Source organism: Epargyreus clarus, unplaced genomic scaffold (genome assembly GCF_041222505.1).
Source record: "Epargyreus clarus isolate Ecla_fem2 unplaced genomic scaffold, WU_Ecla_fem_2.2 ptg000001l, whole genome shotgun sequence".
Taxonomy (NCBI): Eukaryota; Metazoa; Arthropoda; class Insecta; order Lepidoptera; family Hesperiidae; genus Epargyreus; species Epargyreus clarus.
The window spans coordinates 3,543,694-3,561,081 of record NW_027332209.1 but is presented as its reverse complement, the minus strand read 5'-3'; the positions used below and the strand labels follow the sequence as shown (position 1 = coordinate 3,561,081).

The window sequence follows — 17,388 nt, the reverse complement described above, 5'->3', positions numbered from 1 at the left end:
ATAACGATGTATTGTTATTTGTTTTATAACAACCCTTTCGAATTGTAATTGTTTTAAATCGAAATAATCATAAACGCTTTATCAAATTTAAATAATATATTTTTTTATTCTAGAATAGTGTTACAATTATGTACCAGTAAATACCAGTAATGTTCGACCGTTTTATCCATTTTGTTATGAACCCTTGATTTAAACGCGGTAAGACGAGATCAGTCGGAATAATGTAAAGGAAAAATGATCCTTTTTGTCCTTCGAACAATTGTTGTTACGTTCGCCTTAATATAGTATTTCGAAAAACATAAAGATGCTGATTTAATTTAAGAAAAAAATGATTTTCTAAGGACGAGTTTGAAACAGATCACGTTATTTTAAGAGGTAACTGATGGATATCTGAAACCAACTGATCGAGAGTTCTCGATCATATCTGCAGCCAAGAAGATAAGCCTTAGTGTCGCGCATCACACTAAGGGATGCTATGAAAAAGTGAGTTGGCGTTATCACAAGCCAAAACACATCAGCACTAAATTAGTGGTATAAGACAGAAATAGTGGAACATAGAAATACCACTATTTGTAACATTTCTAATTATTAGAAATGTTAGAAATAGTGGTATTTCTAACCTTCTAGCCAGTTTCTATGCTATTGCTATACTTAAATAAGTACAAAAGAAAAGAGTCCGACATGCCATGTTCCCGATACTAAATGAAATTTAAAAGTATTTCAAACTCGTACTAAATTCTTTGAGTATACCAGTAATATTGAACTGCGATGTGGGCACGTACATGACAGCCGACGTATCACCTTGTTCTTTCAAAAGAGTATTATTTGCTTTGCTTTGAAGATTTTGAATAATACGAGAACGAGAGAAAATATAAAATGTTCTTGATATGGTCTGTACAGGAGTAAGTATTAGAATTTTAAAGAGACGGTTAAAACGATACTTTTATGATCTTTAAAGGCGGTAGAATTCTCTGTGGTTTGACCACAGCTACTTCTGCCTTATAACAGCAGTGTTAAACGCTGCTGTGTTGTGATTTAAAGGGTATGGTAATAGAGGCATTCCAGCTTAGTCCTCACGGGTAGCAGCACCTGTGATCGAATTCCGATAGGATTCTAATCTTGTCTGGGATTGATTGCAGATGTCAATGTTTAAAATCTAGGAATAGCTAGTCAATAGATATTGTGGAAAGATATCTTAGATATCTATTGATTTATAAGACTGGCTTATTTGTATTTAGTTTAATTTGAAAAAATAATAATTACTACCACACGGGTAGAATACTTCGGCGTGAACACCATATTAAAATGACCGATATAAAAAGTAGATACTATCTTAATATAGCAAAAATATAAATATTTAAATCCAGTGGCGCCATCAGTAATGAGAAAGCTCACGAATAATTTAATGTATGGGCTTAATGACTCAATGAGAATTAAGTGTTGCGGCAAAGATAAATCTCCTACAGCTCAGGTAGTGCACAGCAGTTATGTCCTGGGAAAGAAATTACTCCATCCATCGGCCCTTTAAAGTACATAGCTGGATATAAGCTGGTGCTAATTGGTTCTAATCAAAAAGCCCTCTCTTTCTGTATCCACGTTTCCTCTATTTACTTAGTAGAATGTGGAGCGGGCTTTACTCTATGTCTTCTTTGCACTTATTCGGGGGTTTCCTGTGGTCTTTTTCTTAGGCCCTACTCGAAGACTTTTATTTGCCAAACGTTTAACGAATGAACTACTAATTTTAAGACCTATCGTTAAAATTAGTTCGTTAACGTAATATTACACGACTGCGGAAGGTAATGTTTTTCGGGCATATGTGTGTGTACTTATGTAGGTAATCGTATATTTACCTCGTTCTAAGGCACGCCCTGGAGCCCAAACGATTTGATGGATTATAATAAGTGACGTTTGTTTTTAAACAGACGTTCGTTTTGTAATATTTCTCTCTATTTTTGTACGCCGTAAGAAGCTACTATTTATAAACGAGGCTAATAATAATTAATGGAGTATGTATTTGAAGAACTGTAATTAATAATACATTTAAAACCATTAAGTAGGTATAACATTTTTTGTAGCCTCCTAAAACAATATTATAATAAACGTAATCCATAAAGGAAATTCACTTTTAAATACTAGAACGATACGTTACTCAAAGTTTCTGGATCCCATTTTACATTTTCCCTCGAGTCTTGATACAACGTAAGCTGACGTCGAGTTGGTAGTAATGGAAATATCGCATCGCATGTGCTAAAGTTAGTAATCAGTTTACGAATTATTGATTGCAAGCTTCTCTAGTAAACCTATTTCTACCTAATAACAGCAGTGTTAAGCTCTACTGTGTTCTGGTTTTAATGGTGTCGTAAGGGAGACTGACTTCCCAGGGACTTTCAGCTTAGTCCTCAGGGGCTGCAGCGCGTCTATAGCCGACCTCCGGTAGGAATGTAATCCTAAACGGAGTAAATTTATAATATTATCCACGGAATTATGAAGAAGAAATAAAATAGTTCTGCGTTTCAGTTGTATCGTATTAAGTCGCAGGTAAATGCTAGTTATATAAATAAAATATAAATAGGTATTATTTAATTGAAGTCTTACAAACGCACCCTTTAAGGTTGATATCAAGTAGGTCATCAAATACTTATCATGAAGACTGAAGACCGGCAAGTGTGATCGTGAGGCGCCAATGACTACTATTTTTATAGAAACGACTGCGTTTAATATGATGACAACGATAATACAATTTGCATACTGGTTATATTAACTGCCAGATAAGGTCCTAGGTTTGTATCCATGTCTCTGTAGTCTCGGGACCAGATTGAACCACTCAGCCAGCAATCCCGGGAAGTATGACACTATGTATAGCCGTATACCACCACAAGCATTCGAAAAAAGGCGGAAGAGAGTAAAATTATTCCAGGCACCAGCTAACAGAGGTACCAAGGGGGTTTAGAGTGTAAAAACCCCACATAATACGGTGACGCGACCAACCCAGCTCAAACAAAATATTCTTAGAAAGGCTTTCTTTTAAAAGACACCGATGCTTAATTAATACTTAATTAAATAATTAAATATGAATGATAAATTGAATTCTGAAACCATATAAAAATAAGGAAAGGAGACTGTACATTTCATTACTTACGGGAAAATAAAAATAAAAGTTACTGTCAATAAATCTTACGTATCTTTTGAAGACGACCAATTTCACTTCAATTAAGTTGAGTACATTGACAACATTTTTGTTTGCCGATACTGATATTAAATTTTCTGGAGCATTACACGAATACGGTCTTCATACAGCGGAGCGGTCATAACAATGTTTTAACTTTATGGTCACGGCGTAACGGTGAAAAATGTTCATGCTATAATGTTGAAAAATTATGAAACTATGCACCCGCATTACCAAGGACCCTCCCATACCACTTCCGTACTCGACTGTACACTTTATTCCAGTTTCATAGAGATCAAGTTCGGTATTAAGCTCTTGATAGTACAGTCGTGACAAAAAGGTGTTCATCATTTTTACGTGTCCCCGTGAAACCGTTACGCGGAATGCCATAAATAAGTAATTCGTAGTAAATTACCCCGCGGGGGCGTAAAAAACAGAAATTATATTTATTTTCACACCGGACACGACCGACATTCGAATTTAGAATAATAAATGCGGCCATTTTTCAAACCTTGTTGATAAAACTTTCACACTTCGTACAATTTATGATGTTTACTTACATAACTGTATCACGAGGTATAATTAAGGACCTTGTTTGGAGTAGATCTAACTGAAACTAAGCAATTTGTTGTTATAAATTGAGCTACTATTGAACGTTTAAAATATCTTACAAACAAACTTCAAAAGGACCGTTTCAAAAACTTTCCACAATTCAAATGTCTTAACTATGAATTTATCTCAAGGCTTCGTCTAGATCTAAGTCAAGGTCTAGTGTTATATTTAAATAACCTCCAGCAAAAATAATAATTTAATTACATAACATCAATCTTTCATTAAGCTCTTACCAGGTGATTTTTTTTATAATATACGAGTAGCAGACGAGCATGCAGTCCACCTGATGGTAAGTGGCTACTGCCGCCCATGGACATCTGTAATCAACCCCAGATAGGATTAGATATTCCTACCTGAGGTCGGCCAGAGATGCGCCGCTACCCCTGAGGACTAAGCTGGAACGCCTCGGAAAAGTCTGTCTCCCTTACCACACCCTTCAAACCGGAACACAGCAGCGCTTAACACCGCTGTTATTAGGTAGAAATAAATTGAATTGTATAGCGTTTTATAAATTGTGGTATAAACTATTTCTGTATCATAAAGAAGAATTCTTGTGTTGAATATAAGGATACTTGGTATAAATAGATTTTTTCATATACATCACATTTCCACATTCGAAAGAGTGGTGCTACCGGCGCAGGCGGCTAACGTGTCTTATTATTAATTAATCCATCCAATTTTTACTTAGCGAAGATCCAAATTTGACAATATCTAAACTATGAAGAAATTGTCAATTGTCTGTAAATCTTGTGTTAGGCAAACACATTGAATGGAGTGATAAGTGTTGAATTTGTTATTCCACCAGCTTCCAAGACCGCTCAATATGCTTCTCTTAAAGAATAACATATTGAGCGGTCATTATTGGCAATGTGATAAATATTTGCAAAGGGAAACAAATAAAAAGAACCCTGTTCAGCAGTCAATAAATAATTAAGGGTTCCGTATCCGTGAAAATATTCCATTTTAATGACCCGAGATCTCAATTAGGGTGTATATTCACGGATTTTATTCATATTTTATTCACATCGGAGTGTTGTTTATATTTTTCGTTTTGTTTTTCCTTCAGTAGCCGGCACTCAATGTGTAAATTTGGCCGTTTACTGCTTTATTACTCTGTGTATTAACATACAAACTGCTAGCAAACACTGTTTGTTTACGAGTTTCATTATATCGTATTACGGCTAGCTTAATTAAAATGAAGGGCTAGGGCTTGGCTCGCCGTTCATTGTGTCCCAGCTGTGACAGTTAGACGCTCGTAGCTGATATAACCGTCTTTAAAACGTTGAAATATTAAGAAATTCTCTTGAAAAATGAGTCTTTATTAATTTTGCGAGTAATTAAGTAGATTATTACTAATTCGGTTATAATTTAAGTTAATTAGGGATATCAAAACCTTTATTTTTGTCATAGTTTTAAATTAAATTTTTTATATTACCTTAAACTTTATTATTTCATTTTTTTTTGTTTATTATTATTTACATATTTATATTATTATTATAGTTATATTTTATTTACATATTGTATATAGATTTATAGTTAGAATTTTGTAAATATAATTAATTGGAATATTATGACAATTATAAATATAAAATTATATAGCCATCCTTATATTGGTCATCAAATAAATAATGTATTTGAACAAATAAATAAATCATTTTAGATTCCGGTTCGTTTGAATACAAAAGTTTTAAAAAATATCGCTGCCGAAGTTTTAATAGTAAGCCCCCTCTAACAAAACTAAGTAGGTACTTTGTACGGAAGTATTAGCGGCAAATCTAGTGATTACCATCCGATTACACTAATCCATATTTGGGAAAACATGGCGAAAATGGCCTAAATCCTTTCAGTATTAAGCTGGTCTACTTTTGGAAGTATTTATTTATTTTACTAGCGTTAGTCATAATAAATAACATAGTTTTAAAGCTGGTAACCCTCTGTGGATCGACTCCGGTAGCACCACCGCCACACCTATTTTTGCCCAGTAACAGCAGTGTTAGAAGCTGCTGTGCTACCGTTCTTTCGGGCCTGGCTGAAGAGCATGGGTAGAGTGACCTCCGCCCTGCTCAGATACTCACCGGACATGGCTTTTTCGGTGAGTATCTGAAAAGGATACAACGAGAAGATACAGCCCGGTGTCACCATTGCGGACACGACGAGGATTCCGCACAGCACAGGCCGCAGTTCTGCCCGGCGTGGGAGTCGCAGCGGCAGATCCTCGTCGAAAAAGTGGGACCGGATCTCTCTCCGTCGGCCATCGTCGGAGCGATGGTTCAGCGCAGCGAAGCCTGGGACGGCATGATCACCTTCTGCGACATGGTCATGTGTGCGAAGGAAGACGCTGTGAGAGCGAGCATGGGAGCGCGCTGAACCCGCTCGGAGGAGAAGTCGCCGCGGCCGTACTTAGCGGTCCCCGGCGAGGTATCCCTGTAGTTCCGGGACAAGAATAGGGCTACGGTATCCCCTGCCTGTCGTAAGAGGCGACTAAACGGGGGTTTCTGGGGTCGTGGGTGGCAAGAGTGGGAGCTTCAACCACCCGGCCAACGACCCCGGGAAGGACGGCGGTATGTGTGGTCGCATACCGTCGTACGCACCAGACAGTGCGGTAAGCGATAAGCTCACCTGGGCGGAGCCCGACGGGGCAATGCGCTAAGAGGACTCCGGTTGCGTTCCTTTGGAGATCCCGGAGTCCTCTACGCAGCGCTGAGGACGGCCACCGGGGGGGTTTTAGTGCGGTAAGAGCCCCACATAACCCTGTGTAGCTCCCACGGCATCCGGTACTTTTGAAGGTTTCCCCGTCGTGAACAAAAAAAAGACGCTGCTGTGCTCTGGTTTGAAGGATGTGGTAAGTGAGATATACTTTTCCGAGGTAATCCACCTTACTCTTCAGGGGTAGCGGCGCATCTTTAACCGACCTCAGGTAGGGATTTAATCTTAGCTGGGGTTAATTACAGAGGTCCTTAGGCGGCGGTAGCCCCGTACCATCGTATGGACTGCATGCTCGTCTGCTACTCGTATATTATAAAAAAATAGGTAATTAATGGGTATTATAAGGTGTTTTTCTCTATCAAATAGTATTAAAACAGTGTAGTAATATGTATTTATAGGGAGAAACCCATGCCCCATAGTAGGAAGAAACGGACAATAGCTACAAAAGTATAAGCGTATTTGGTATCATTTTCTCAAAGGATTTCTAGTGATGAGGTGTCAAAACACGTAAGGGATCGCTAAAGGTCAGAGCGACCCGGGAACTTTGCATATTTTGAGGCCAATGACTGCGAGCTCCAACAGGATTACCAGGAAGGCTATAGAGCGGGATGAATTCCAGGGAATGAGTCGACTTTAAACGAAGTTATAATATGTAAGACACTGTCAAGTTCCTTTTAAGAAGTTGATAAATCACGTTACGCGTTAATATAGGTTTGTGGTATAATTATTGCTGCTCTAGTGATTGCACTACCACTAATTGTAGTGGTAGAATCACAAGTTTGTAGTTAACCTGTGTTTAATGTATTTAAATCGCGTATTAAATATTAGATAAGTAGTATTAGTTAATGAGTACGGGTATATACGGAAGCACGCATAAAAGAAGTGCCTTGCCGCGCGTGTTGTTACCAGCACGCGTGTTTGCATCCTATTGTTTCATCCGCATATGGGTCGCGAAGAGACTGCAGCGAGTCACTATATTTTTTTAATAATAATATAGGAATAGCAGACGAGCATGCAGTCCACTTGATGGTAAGTGGCCACTGCCGCCCATGGACACCTGTAATCAACCCCAGATAGGATTAGATATTCCTACCTAAGGTCGGCCACAGATGCGCCGCTACTCCTGAAGACTAAGCTGAAACGCCCCGGAAAAGTATGTCTCCCTTACCCACACCCTTCAAACCAGAACATAGCAGCGTTTAACACTGCTGTTATTAGGTAGAAATAGTTGTATACTCGTAGAACGTGCGTGCGGGCGTTTCACGCGCTACAGAAGAATCTCCCTACAGTCATCCATCAAAGTTATGTCCGAGCCGTTAGCTTTGTATATAAGTTATGTAAGACATCGTTGTCCTACCATACTTCGCAATTGACTCCATGAACAAATATTATTTTACTAGTTTTTGCCCGCGGCTTCGCCCACGTTTAAAAGAAAATAATATGACATACTAACATACATAAAACTGAAAATTCGTGCCTTCATTGGAATGACAGCGGCGCCATCTGGCTAAAATTGATCGTACCAACTCCAAAACCTTCGTGGGCTCATGGACAATAACTTTGGTAAAGATCATCACTTGATCAAATGCATAGTTTACGATTCTATCCTTACTAATATCGATAAAAATAATCGACTTTTCGGTCCAAAAGATCGATTCTCCGATTAATCGATCTTGGATCGCCATCCCTAGTTCCCGTGGGATTTTCGGGATAAGAACTATCCTATGTCCTTTCTCGAGTTTTAGACTATCTTTGTACAAAATTTCATTAAAATCGGCTCAGTGGTTTAGGCGTGAAGAAAAGACAACCAGACAGACAGACAGAGTTACTTTCGGATTTATAATATTAGTAAGAATTTGGAGTTGCTAGTAAATTCCAACATGCGTTAATTATATTAACATCGGTTTGATTGCATAACTTATTTGCATATAAAATTAATAATAAACGGTTTGATATATATAATTAAAAAGCGACAATAAAATGTAGACCAAGGGGTTATGCCTGAAAAAGAAAATGATCAAAATATTTCCAATAAAAATAATGACCTAATCTTTATAAAATAGCTGAGAAGAATTAAATGGGTCCAATGTTTTCAAATAAGCCGCTTGGAAGGTCATGGCTGAAGTGGGCTTGATTTTGTTATTATGAAGTATGTACTTAAATTAGTTCTTACTGAGTGAGACTTTAGACCTAGTTAGATTAAGTTGACGCTTGGATTTGGGTATTTTTCAGATTAAACTATAAAATTAATTACGTATTTTGTCTAATTGTAAGCAAATAAATCTAATTTTAATTAAGAATTATACCACGTATTTGCAATATTTTATTTCAAATTTTTTAGACTTCGGTAAGTCTCGTAACACACAACTACGAATATAATATATTATATTATAATATTCATACGCAACAATATATCATCATGTCATATGATATAGGATAGCTAATGTTCTTCGTAGCTATCCACAACATTAGGTGGTAGAACCCTTGGTGGTATAACTGCGGAGGCATCACCACACTTGTTTCTGCCTAATACAGACAGTGTTAAATTGCCCCTTGCTACCCCGAGGTCTGTATTGGAACGCGTTGGATTAGTGTGTCCTTCTTACCACACTCAAAGCGGTAGTGCTTGATACTCCTGTTAATAGGCAAAAAAATATGGCAACTATGGTACTTCCCTAATCGAAGCATAAAGATTTCTACCACCTTCAAATTAATCAACTTTGGATAAGGACGCGTTTCAAGAAACAAGTTATATAACTACATTTGTTAATTCATCTACGACCCGCATGGTGGAATGGTCACCATATTAGTCTCACATACAGTGGGTTGTGGGTTCAGGGCCCGGCCAGGACATCTAAATAATGAATTTAGATTTCTGTTCTGGGTCTGGGTGTTCATGTATACATTTTTGTGTGTGTCATTGTAACCACTACACATAAAAAATGGGGGTGGTGGGGCTATAAGTAAAGAAAGAGTTATTTATTTAAAGCGTTGCTCAGTTATAGCAATAATATTTCTTCCTGCTCCTCAGATAAACTCATTATAACTTTGCTGTTATTATAAAAGATATTGAACTAACGTCTATCTATTGCTTTGTTTTAAATATTCATTAACTTATTAAATATCTAACCTACTATTAAAAATCACTTTTTATTTAAAGAACAGCGAAGTATATTACTTTACCAAGTATTTTAATAAACAATATATAACGTAATTACGTTTTTCCAGGAAAACTTTAGGCAATAAAACTCGCATGTTTTTCTTTCAAAAATGGATTTGTCGTTTTCGTCTCAGGAGCGTGACAGGAGTGTTTTAAACAAATGTTTTGGCAAACAAAGAAAAGGGAGGTCAGGAACACTTATTACAGTGTGAACGGTCTGATTTATTACAGGGAATAGGGATGTGATGATAGGAGTATAAATACTAAGTCGATACTTTTCTTTAAATAACAAGTAATTTTGGTTTCGATATTTTGCAATCTAGTACCAAGTCAAAGTCAAATAATAATGTCCGTGAATTAATAAATAGTGTTTAAGGCAACATCTTAGTCATTAATTTAATTAATTAAATTAATTTATTATTTGGCTACATTTAAAATTTAATAGCCGATCATCAAAAAGTGAATAGATAACCATCAGTCAAAATTATGATATTGAATACTTGTATCGAATTTAATTGTTGTTCAATCGAAAAAAATTGTTCAAATTTTCGTGTAGAACTTCTTTGTTTCTTTTACAAGTGAACTTTTTTACACGTCGTGAATCAAAGATTGATTTTAAGACAACCCCAATACTAAAAATCCTTACCTACTCGTATGACGTATCTATCAATATTTTTTATTCGGTAATTCGGTATGTAGGTTATTGATACATTACGACCGATACGATATCGAGCAAAAGTATCGATACCATTACGATATCGGTACATCCCTACAGGGGAGTAGGGAGGGGAATTAGACACAATTGCCAGAGATTAATGAGTGGGGATACAACGAATTTTATGCAACCGTGGAGGCGGTTGAGATTTATTTTGGGACGAAACCTTATCATCTTTGCATCGCGGTTTGAGCGTAATTATAATTTTATGTCCGTGATATAATGCCGTTATGATAATAGATAATGTTTTACGAGTACTTACAAATTTGATGAAAAAAATTAAGGTGATAATTCTTTTTAACAAAAAATCCGTCTGCGTAAATGCAGTAATCAGTAGCCTATGACACTCCCTGAATTTGGACAAATCCAACGACAGGTAACACATATTAAATTCTCAAAATTTCAAGTATATTGGATAACAGGGCGTGCCAAAGAATGAAACATACCTATATACATACGCTTCGAGAAACATGACTTTCCCAAGTCGACTAATATATTCTGCAAAAATCACGAAGCATCATTTAATGAATTAGAAACTGAACAAATCAATTATCATATAATGATCTGCTGAATATGTAACGTTTCGATATTCAACAGATCATTCTAGGAAAATTTGTAACATTGGACAAAATTATAGACATGGGGCTTATCATAAAGTTAATAAGATTCATTCTACGAAATCATGTCAGGAAACGGAATGATTTTTCAAATCACATCAGAGTAAACATCGAAGTTTTCAATTAATTGGTTTGAAATATATTCAATTTAAATCTTCGCGGAATTGGTAATGAACAATGTCTCAACAATTTGTTGGTACAACACAAGCTCGGAGAACAAGCTTATCCTTATAATATGATTGAATTAGCGGAATTAATTAGCGGAAATCGGTGAACTTACTTATTAAATAGCTAATTATTTTATAATATATCTACGTGACGCAGACACCTTGCTCATTGGTTAGGTTAGTTACCTGGCCAAGTTAGGTTCGATTCTCGGCGAGGTTACATTTGTATAGCTTTATATCGTGGTGATCTTGGTTGTGGCCACTATAGAAATTGTAAATAGAAAACTATTGTCATTTTGCTAGTGAATAACATAACTACTATCGTTACGGTATTTCTTGACAACGTCTGTCAAATTAATGACTCATGGGACCGAATTTGTATGGCAATAGATCATAATGACATTCGCTAGCGATTTGATTTCGATAGATATTTTACGTATCGAGTTACGCCACTACGGATTTTACTTCTACGAGTAACCACCAGAGGCGCTGTACAATTTTTCATACATTTATTTTACGCAGTCGCTAGCGAGTAATACTTTTGTAAACTCATGGTAGTGCTACAGGTGTTAGTGTACCTTACAACCCTATAAATCCTAATATTATTATTTATATTTTTACATACTAAGCAATGAGGCAGTCAGGATGGCAGTACCTGATGGAAAGGAGTCACCGTCGCCTATGGACATTTGCTACACTAGTCAACTACCAACTACTAGTTGCTACCAAGTCATAACGTTCCGGGAATACCTCAGAAGGAAGGTCATTCGACATTTTGCACTTTCGTGGTAAGATGGACCGCCACGAGTCCAGCTGGTGTGGATGGACCTTCATCCTTCGGCCAGTGGTACGATGGAGGAATAAAGGAATGTACATTTTGTTCCAATTATTTGATGTAAATTATTTCATTATAATATCCATATTGATATAAGTTAAACAAAACCACTCGTAGTTCGTCGTCAACCTATTTCTCACCTACCTGGGGACAGACCATCTCTTAACGTAAAAGGGGTTTAGACATACTCGTAGTCCACCGCGCCTAATGCGGTTTCGTAAACTTCACACACCATTAACATTTTTTTAAGGATCTCGCAATAAAATGTGATGAGAAATCAGAAGTGTGTGTGCCCGGAATTCAAACCTCGGACCCTCCGATAGACAGGTCCAGTTTGTAACCACTACGCTATCACTGTTATTAACCGCAAGTAATAGCATTAAAGCTTAAACCTTTCTACACCAAAAGTCACATTAGGATTTCTCTAGGACACTGCCAAGATCGAAATTAACGACTGAGTTTTCTGTCAAAACGATAATTGAATCCGCATATCCCGTCACAAATATGGTGACAGCTGCAGTCAAAAGCCACTTGAATCCACTAAAATAAGTTGAAACAGACTTCAAATTTCTCGTACGTTACCACAATTCGAATAACAGATGGAGACTAACCCGTCAGCCGCAAATAGCCAAAACTGCAAAAACTTTAGCCATAAAGAGCTCAAGTTCCTCGATTCTCGGAGGGGCTGTTAAAATAGGGAAGTTCGGTTTGCAAGTCGGTTTCTTCTGATGCCCGAACCACTATAATTCACTTGGACATAGGACGTAAAGAAAATTCAAAGTTTCTTTATAAACTGACCCTTTTTCTCGATTTTTCTAATGCTGACTTTTCGGTCGGTGGAAAATTTAATTCAATTTGATTATGAATAAAACCTATAAACAGAAACCATAAGCTTCAATAATTGAAACATTTATTTATTACGTTAATAGGCATAAAGTAAGTAGTCTGAAAGTGGGAGAACCCTCTGTGGTTCGACTCCAGCGGGGTCACCGCCACACCTATATATGCGTAATGACAGTAGTGATTATCGTTGTTGTGTTTAGGTTTGAAGGGTGTGGTAAGGGAGACATACTTATCCGAGGCATTTTAATTTAGTCCTCAAGAGTGGCATCTATCTGTGGCTGATCGCAGGGCTCTAATCTTATCAGGGGTTACAGATTACACATGGTGGTAAGCGATCACAGATCCAGATGGTAGGTTAACACTGCGGCAGATGGACATTGGACATCATATCATCATCATCATCATAACCACGGGCATCAATATAATGAACCTCAAATAGGTCTGGTGATTTCCCATGATTAGACACAGAGGCATTGCTCCATTGAGAACTAAGTTTGAACACCTCGAGTAAGTACCTCTGATATTACTTCAGACTAAAACACAGCAGTATTATAAGTAACAATTAGTTATGCCTCTTCAGATAACTGTCAAAAAGATCTACCTTCAAAATCTATTTATCATTATTATTGTAGTCATCAAGGATTCTACTACAAATTTTATTATTATTCAGATAAATTTTATTTGTAATTGGCTTTGAACGAACAGACGTTTTCAGTTATCAAATACTAGATAGTCAGATCTCGTTAAACTTCCAAAATAATAGAACATTCACAATCGTAATTGGCAATATTCTCCGAAATTGTTCTTCTTGTTTATAATTTTATATCAAACTTCAACGTTAGTATTGCATTTTATTAGGCTTCGAAACGAGCTAGATTCTTAGTGATAGCTTATTTGTAAGAAAACTGATAATTTAAAAACTCGTATATGCTTCTTAGGTCGAACATTATCCGAGGTACTCCAGCTTAATTCTTAGTTCCATCTGTGATCGATCTCTTGTAGAAATCTGATCTTATCTGAGGTTAATTACACATGCATGTTATGAAAAAAAACATCGTGTAATAACCTTATGCTTGAAAGTCCTGTAAACATTTTTGAAGATATGTGAAGACTACCAATCGACATTTGACCATCATAAAAAGCTACAGCATAAACTCTTTTCACTTTGAACGGAAAATGTGGGTGTTTAATTAATGTAGAAAGTTACATACTTGGTCCTTCGAGCCGGATAAGTAATTCTAATCATGAGTTTTTACTTTATTGCAACTGCACTGTAAGGACATTTGAACGTATTATAGAATTAAAGCAACTGTACGAATATCCTTCACTTCCAGTCGCGAATAATCTCTTCAAAGGAATTCTCTTCACTCCTGCTTGTTTACGTGTAAGTATTTGAATAGACAGTTTAAATTATGAATATTTGAATAGTCAGTTTCGTAGACGTTACTTAACATCAAAGGGCTTTATTCTCTGAATGGTCGTTAATATTTTTAATGGATCACGTTGTAGGGCAGACCTTTGTACCTTGTTAGTAAATTAATATCACAAGTAATACAAACTTTGTTACCGTTTTATTAAATATACCTGATTAAACCTGACCATTTCTATATCCATTTATAATTAAATAACACGTATACACATTCTAATACAGACAATCAACCTTTATAAATAAATGAGGTCAATCCAGAAGTTTATGTAATTCTTATATACTAAGAATGCATCCTTAAAGTTCCTTAACAAAGCTATATTTTTTAAGATTCCTTAAAAATATTAAAACTTTTTATGGAATAAGAATATTCGTATTACAATTAACCAGTGACATCAATGCCAAATCACTGAGTACAAAAACGATAAAGTATATTTTATTAGGTTATCAGCGATTGATTGGAACTACGTAAGTATGTATATGTTTACTATAAAATAAAACAAAAAATAGAGCTTAATTAAAACAATATATAGCCTATGTCTCATAATGTTAAGATTCAAAAATCCGTTATAGCGGGGGCATGACAAAGAATGGGACATACATACTTATATACGATCGACAAACCCTATGCAGTTGGATAAAAAAGAAAAAAAGAAAGAAGAAGAAAGAAACAACGAAAATTATATAAAAATCTTTAATTTTTATTCATTAAGAATATGAAATCTTTAATATTCTTTTCCCTCAATACATTAGGGTCCTTTATTCCCAATTTTAATTTAACGTTTGATCTGGGACACGCTGTATAAGACGTTAATGTCCTTTCATGTAAAAGATTTATTACGCGTAATTACAAATGTTATAAAGAGCAATATATGAGTCGCAACGAACCATATTGCTCTACACCAATATTATGAAGGAAAATAGAAATATTATTTCTTATTTCATCTATAATTGCGATAGAATATTTGGCGATGTGGAGATGTGAAGAATACTATATAGACTAAAGATTTGAATGGAAATAGTAAAATGAAATGAAATGAAATTTATTTATTTTGTATAAGCCTACGGAGGCACTTACAAATTGTCAGTTATATATTTTTTTCTTAAACTACTACCGAAACAGAACGCGACCTCAACTGAGAAGATCCGGTAAGAAACTCAGTTGGTTTGTCCTTTTATTTCATAATAATGATTACTCTTTTTTTATTTTTTAATACCATATTTTTTTCATATAATTAATGAAACGCTAGCTCCAGTATCTTGCCTTACATTTAACTACAAAAAAGAAGTTCGTTCAGCATTCATGTTTATTTTGAGTAAATAGTTAGTAAAATATTTAGTAAATCGAGATATCACCGTCACATGTATTTCTGCCTAATAACAATGTAAAGCACTGCTGTGTTCTAGTTTCAACAATGTGAGGAACAGAAGGGACGAGGTGATCCTACTTGGTCCTCAGTAGCAACGCATCTGTGACCGATTTCGAAGAGACGTATAGAACTCTGTTTCAAACTCAAAATGATTACAAAACTCTGTACGCTCTTGCGTTGACGACCATTTACCATGAGGTGGATTGTATATCTTTTTTACTTCAATTTCACAAAAACAGAAAGTGTATTAAGTGAACATTGACACATTTTTAATTAATTATACTCGAAACGAAATCGTACAGCAGAACATAGAACGTCTAACACAAAGACACAAATATGAATTATATTATTTCTTTTTGAAATTAAATAAGCCAGTAGATAGCTTTTATTTCACTACGTTTAGTTACAAGAATCTCCGATGACACGATTCCAAGAATTGTTCATTCCTGTCTTAAAATAGAAAAAAGTCAACGTTTAATCATATGACAATAAGTTAAATAAATTTTTAAAAAACGTCATTACATAATTTTCGGTAAAGATTTTCATTTTATTCTGTAAACTTACTGTATAAAAAACCATTCATTTAAAATATATTACTTTCTCATTGTTATCCGTAGCTTATTTTTGAGGATATAAAAACCTAGATTACAGTCCAGTTTATCAATTTAGTGAGGTTTTGTTATCTACTACCAATCCTAAGCTTTGACGTTATTTCGAAAATAAGACGATTTTCGGGTTTTCTTCATATAATTTCCTTAATGATTAAAGTAAGTCATATTTTATAACATAAGACATAATACTAATTACTAATTAAAATAGTAACTACACCAATTCGCAATGGAACAGCGTGGCGAAAAATGTATCAAGTCCCTTTTATGTAGCAAGAAGAAACTTACGTTCGAATAATGGAATGTAAGAAATTTAGTCAAATAATAGAGGCGATATAGGTAATAAAATCTCACCCCTTATTATATTATGTAATACTTTTCCGTAATCAATTTATTTTTAATTATTTTTTAGGTTGGAGTATTATAGACTTGAACATAATGATCACTTTAATACTATAGAATTTTAATGTTTTAAAAAATATTAATAAAACGTATTTATAAAAATTAATTAACTTTAATTAATTAATAAATGCGTTAACTTCGAATAATTTATAAGTTAATCAAAAATTGCGATCAAACTACAGATTTAGTCCACCAACAAATCAATTCTTAAAAAAACTTCTGTAATAATCACAAACATTAAAACTCACCTGATAATTCCGACACGCAACGCTCAAAGTTGTAACACACAATGAAAGTTTGACACCGAACTGTAACTTCGCAACACACGTCACACGTCCGTCGCCGACGAGAGCCGGCCGTCAACTGCCACGCCGCTACGTTATCTGTGCATACATTCGACTAAACATGCGCAAAACAGACGAATGTCTACATCTCTGATTGGGTTTGTCGGTGCGGTAATGGACTTGGGTGTTCGATTTTTAAACTTTTTACGGTGGGAATTTTAAGTAATTCTACAGCAACAGTAAATTGGATACAGTTTCTGCCGTACGGAAGGCTCTATCAAATTATTATTCCTAGGCTAATTTGATTTATTCTGGTTTTATACAGATCTGAGACCAAAAATCGAATTAGCCTCGAACATAACTTTACCTGTACCATATTCTGCGAAGTTGAATAGTTTTTATTTCTATTTTAAATTAAATTTGTACTTTAGCATATTATGAATTGAATCCGTAGTTTAGTCTATTCTGTTCGAAATC

The 17,388-nt window shown here is 35.4% G+C and overlaps 1 protein-coding gene across 1 annotated transcript in view; it reads right to left on the bottom strand.

Moving 5' to 3' along the window:
* LOC140743363 (uncharacterized) overlaps positions 1-16,979 on the bottom strand; it is a 66,431-nt gene extending 49,452 nt beyond the window's left edge. Inside the window, exon 1 of the mRNA XM_073074543.1 lies at positions 16,876-16,979. The gene's annotated coding sequence lies outside the window, so the exon portion shown is untranslated. The remainder of the gene's footprint in view (positions 1-16,875) is intronic.
* Between the last annotated feature and the right edge of the window lie 409 nt (positions 16,980-17,388).